The sequence below is a fragment of the Bubalus bubalis genome, chromosome 4 (assembly GCF_019923935.1).
Source record: "Bubalus bubalis isolate 160015118507 breed Murrah chromosome 4, NDDB_SH_1, whole genome shotgun sequence".
Lineage (NCBI taxonomy): Eukaryota > Metazoa > Chordata > Mammalia > Artiodactyla > Bovidae > Bubalus > Bubalus bubalis.
In genome coordinates this window covers 44542463-44548052 of record NC_059160.1, presented here as the reverse complement: position 1 = coordinate 44548052, position 5590 = coordinate 44542463, and the positions used below count along the sequence as shown (strand labels likewise).

The 5590-nt window shown below is 45.0% G+C and overlaps 1 pseudogene; it reads left to right on the top strand.

Moving 5' to 3' along the window:
- The first annotated feature begins 3398 nt into the window (after window positions 1-3398).
- On the top strand, window positions 3399-4089 carry LOC102413996 (annotated as a pseudogene).
- Window positions 4090-5590: the final 1501 nt, after the last annotated feature.

Sequence of the window (5590 nt, the reverse complement as noted above, 5' to 3'; positions counted from 1 at the left end):
AATTTTTCCTGATTATAGAGATGATATTTAGTCCCTCTGGACTTTCCTGGTATCTGAGTTGTAAAGAATCCATCTGCCAATGCAGGAGACACAAGTTCGATCCCTGGGTCAGGAAGATCCCCTAGTGAAGCAAATGGCAACCCACTCCAGTATTCTTACCTGGGAAATCCCATGGACAGAGGAGCCTGGTTGGCTATGGTCCATGGTGTCACGAAAGAGTCAGACACGACTTAGTGACTAAACAACAACAACAATATATTCCTCTTAGAAAATACAGAAAAACATGACAGGGACACTAAAAATCACCTGTAACCTCACACTCTACATGTCTTCGTTCCTGTCATTTGAAAATATTTCCTCCTAGTCCTTTGACCTTTGACAGATGATTACTTTAAGATCTAGTAAGATTTTCCCCCACCTTACCTATATGACAGAATCACTTTGCTGTACAACTGAAACTCACACAACATTTTAAATCAGCTTCAATTTATAAAAAGTTTAAGAGTTAGTTTCCATGGGAGGTTCATGCTCTCCAGTTTTCACAACTTCAGGTTCATTTTGTGTGAACTAATTATTCTATGATGTTATGAGAGCATTGGCTCCCTCCCTTGGGTCACTTTGGACATGCATGGACATGAAGTGACACTGATCAAGTCTTTCTGTCCTGGCTCCAGAAGGGGCATGGCAGGATTGAGAGCTGACATTTCCCATTTCTCTGATAAATGGAGGATGCCGCTTTTCTGGGAGGGAGTGACTTCTATTCTTTGCAGTGCTCAAGGCTGAGATCCGTGAACGTGACCTGAATATGTTTCCTTGACTCTTCTGGCTGATGGATGTGATAGAAGAGGGGTTTTCCTGAAAGATAGGGCCAGATGAGGTTGTGGATTGACGAGCCTGGCTTTGGCAAAGAGAGGCCAGGGCAGGGATCCAGGTAAACACTGTTGTGGTGAGACTTGGAGCCCTCTTCCCAGGCTGTGAACTTTGGGACTTTCCTCCTTTGAAATTCTGGCTCATGGTCCATTTCCCCAGAAGCTGGTGCAGTAAACCCTCACAATAGCCTTGGTTTGGAGACTTATTTTTAGGGGCACTGAGGGATGGATGAAAGGAAGGAAGAGTGGAGCCAACTTTTGGAAGGCGTGGGGAGGAAAGGGAAAAGCAGTTGCCAGCTGGAGGGAGGCTGGAATAGCATGAAAACAGGCTAGGCATCGGGCTGCATGGGTGAAAACATGGGTCCTGTCTTCATCACTTCTTAGTTGGGTAACTTGGGTTAGAGATTCAGTTTCCGCATGTGTAAAATGGGTTTGTGATAGTAGCACCTTCCTTTGTCACAGAGTTTGTGAAAATAAGGATGTCTAACTTGTAAATTCCTTGGCATATAACACTCACCTCCAAAACACTGACTTAACAAAGAGAAGACCACCTGGAAAGAAGTCTAAGCTTTAACAGAAACTCTGAGCATTTGAGCTGGGGCCCCTGGTCCCACGGGGAACTGGGGCGCAGTGCAGGCTGGCTGGAGTCTGGAGGGAATTGTAGACACTTTGGTCATACTTTCCTACCCTACCCCACCCACCCCCATCTGGTCCTGTAAATACAAAACCGTCCAGGGACTGTGCTGGTGACGTGGTTATTATTGTTAAGTGGACTTTAATAAGCCACGTCCTTTTCTTCTCATGCCTGTCGAGAATTCATCAGGAGATTTCCTATAAGGCTGATTTGATTTTTTCATCCTTTTGATATAAACAGCATTTGGACCCATTGGGATGTTTGGTGATTTTGGACCGGGGCTTGCATCCTTCCTGTTCAGAAACTGGGACCTTTGAGAAGCAGTTCTTGTGGATGCTAAAGTCTTATAACGTCAGAAACCTGAGCAACTGGAATCCTGGAACCCCCAATGTCTGAGTCACAGAATCTCTGAAGATCAGGGTGTGTGTTTGGGAGAGTGAGCAGGGCAGAGACCTCCCAAAAAACAAACTAACGTGGGACAGATGAGACCAAAGTTGTACGAAAAGGACAAAGTGTTTCTGCCACCTGAAGTCAAAAGACTCCTGGTGATGGCCCAACAGTGGTGCTATCTGTCCCCTTGTCCCAGGGAAAGAAAGTGAAAATGTTACTCAATCTTGTCTGACTCTTTGTGACCTTATGGACGGTAGCCCACTAGGCTCCTCTGTCCATGGAATTCTCCAGACAAGAATACTAGAGTGGGTTGCCATTCTCTTTTCCAGGGGATCTTCCCTATCCAGTGATCAAACACAGGTCTCTTGCATTGATGGCAGTTTCTTTACCACCTGAGCCACTAGGGAAGCCCTGGTCCCAGGGAAAGTGGAGGTCATCTGGTAGGAGCCATTGCTGCCAGCCTTCTGCAAAGGGGTGGCCGGAGCAGGAAGCCAGATGCCTGCCCGCCCCAGCCCTCCCCCCCCCCCCCCCAACCCTTCCTCTGAATATCTTGTCGAGGCTGTTGGGACCCAATAAGTGGCTCAGACCTGCATTGGCAGGCAGGTCCTTTACCACTATTCCTACCTGGGAAGCCCCAGATACATACTTTCGTTGTTGTTGTTCAGTTGCTAAGTTGTGTCTGACTCTGACTGCATGGACTGCAGCATGCCAAGCTTCCCTGTCCTTCACTATCTCCCAGAGTTTGCTCAAACTCATATCCATTGAGTTGGTGATGCTATCCAACCATCTCATCGTCTGTCGTCCCCTTCTCCTCTTGCCTTTAATAGTTCCAAGCATCAGGGTCTTTTCTAATGAGTCGGCTCTTTGCATCAGGTGGCCAAAGTATTAGAGCTTCAGCTTCAGTATCAGTCCTACTAATGAATATTTAAGATTGATATCCTTTAGGCTTGACTGGTTTGATCTCCTTGCAGTCCAAGGGACTCTCAAGAATCTTCTCCAACACCACAATTTGAAAGCATCAATTCTTCAGTGCTCAGACTTTTTTATAGTCCAACTCTCACATCCATCCATGATTACTGGAAAAACCATAGCTTTGACTAGACAGAACTTTGTTGGCAAAGTAATGTTTCTGCTTTTTAATACTCTGTCTAGATTTGTCATAGCTTGTCTTCCAAGGAGCAAGCATCTTTTCATTTCATGGCTGAAGTCACCATCTGCAGTAATTTTGGAAAGTGAAGTCGCTCAGTCGTGTCCGACTCTTTGCAACCCCATGGACAGGAGACTACCAGACTCCTTCGTCCATGGGATTTTCCAGGCAAGAATACTGGAGTGGGTTGAGCCCTCCAAAATAAAGTCTGTCACTGTTTCCATTGTTTCCCCATCTATTTCCCATGAAGTGATGAGACCGGATGCCATGATCTTAGTTTTGTGAATGCTGAGTTTTAAGCCAACTTTTTCACTCTCCTCTTTCACGTTCATCAAGAGGCTCTTTAGTTCCTCTTCACACTACTATACATAAAATAGATAAATAATAAAGTCCTACTGTATGGCCCAGGGGACTATATTCAATACCCTGTATTATACCACAATGGAGACCTTGCAGAGGCTGCCACCCTGGAGCCTCTGGTGCTGTCAGCCATGGCCAGCCGCACTGTATTCTTCCACATTACCGTTGACTGAGCCCTTGGGCTGCATCTCCTTTGAGATAAGGGACATGGAAACCAAGAAGCAATAGCTCATCTGGTAAAGCTGTTAACAGATTGGAGCTGTTTGCAGACAAAGTTCCAAAGACGGCAGAAAACTTCTGTGCTCTGAGCACTGGGGAGAATAATTCCAGGATTTGCATGCCAGGGTAGTGACTTCACATGCCATAAAGGCACTGGTGGCAAGTCCATGTATGGTGTGAAGTCTGATGATGAGAATTTCATCCTGAAGCATGAGTTCTGACATTTTGTCCGTGGCAAATGCTGGTCCCAACACAAATGGTTCTCAGTTTTTTATCTGCAGTGCCAAGACTGAGTAGTTGGAAGGCAAGCATGTGATCTTTGGCAAGGTGAAAGAGGCCACGAGTATTGTGGAAGCCATGACATGCTCTGGGTGCAGGAATGGCATGACCAGCAAGAAGGTCACCATAGCTGACTGTGGACAGATTTAATAAATAAATTTGATTTTTGTTTGTTTATTTATTTATTTTTAGCTGCGCTGGGTCTTTATTGCCGCCAGGGCTTTTCTCTAGTTGTAGTGTGCCAGCTTCTCACTGTGGTGGCTTTTCTTGTTGTGGAGCACAGGCTCTAGGTGAGCGGGCTTCAGTAGCTGTGGCATGTGGGCTCAGTAGTTGCGGTTCCTGGGCTCTAGAGCACAGACTCAGTAGTGGTGGCCCATGGGCTCAGTTGCTCCACGGCACGTGGGATCTTCCTGGTCCAGGGATCAGACCTGTGTCTCTTGCATTGGCAGGCAGATTCTTTACCACTGAGCCACCAGAGAAGCCTTTGATTTGTGTTTTATCTTAACCACCAGTCCGTTCTTTTGTAGCTCAGGAGACCACTCCTACACTCCCATCTGCTCAAAATACCCTATAATCTTTGTGCTCTCACTGCAGTTCTTTGGGTTCCACATTTTCCTAATCTCCCTCCAAGTGTAGCTGGATGGCAAAGTTAAGTTTATGGTTATGAAATAAAAACTAAACAAAACCCCATAAAGGAACAGAATATGAATAAATATGTAAGTATATGCATGCTTGCACAGTTGTGTCCATCTCTTTGTGACCCCATGGACTGTAGCCCACTAGGCTCCTCTACCCATGGGATTTCCTAGGCAAGAATACTGGAGTGGGTTGCCATATCCTACTCCAGGGGATCTTCTTGACCCAGGGATCGAATTGGTGTCTCTTGCATCTCCTGCATTGGCAGGAGGATTCTTTACCACTGCATCACCTGAGAAGCCCATGTGTGTGTACACACATTTATATATACAACTGATTCGTTTTGCTGTACACCAGAAACTAACACGACCTTGTAAATCAACTATACTTAATTTTAAAAATGATGTACTAAGATATGCATTCAAAACAGCATAGACAAATCACAATTAATTAGGGAAAATTCTAGAATGTGACCTATAGAAAGGAAGGGGAAAAAAGAGAAGCAAAAAATAAGATAAAACAAAAACATACAGGATAATGAAGCAGAAGCGTATACTGAACACATACTTTGCCAGGGCAGGCTCTAAGCTCATTCCATGGATCATCCCACTGAACCTTCATAGCATCCCCAGTTTGGAAGTGAGGAAACAGAGGTGTGGAGAGACTGAGTAACTTGTCTGAAGTCCTGCTGACAGTAGGATTTGAACCTAGGCAGTTCTGTCTCCGCCTTTTCAATACTTCTTATCTTACCATGAGATAAGAAGTATTTGCCTTTATTTTTGAAATCCAATTATTTGAATGCTTCAGTTCCTTCCAACATTTTTCCTTAATTTTTGAGATGACATATTTTCTCCTGTGGAACTCAAGGACTGCACCATTCCTGGGTTTCTCGACGAGATGTGTTAGACAGAGGTTTGCTCTAATTCTTCTCTTCTTGAATTGCGGATGTTTGCCGTGTTTGGAACAAGTTTGACAATTTATTTTTACTTCTGGTCTAGTGTCAGAATCTCCTTGGTTAAGCAGATGAGGCTACCGGCTTCCAATCCACACCAACCA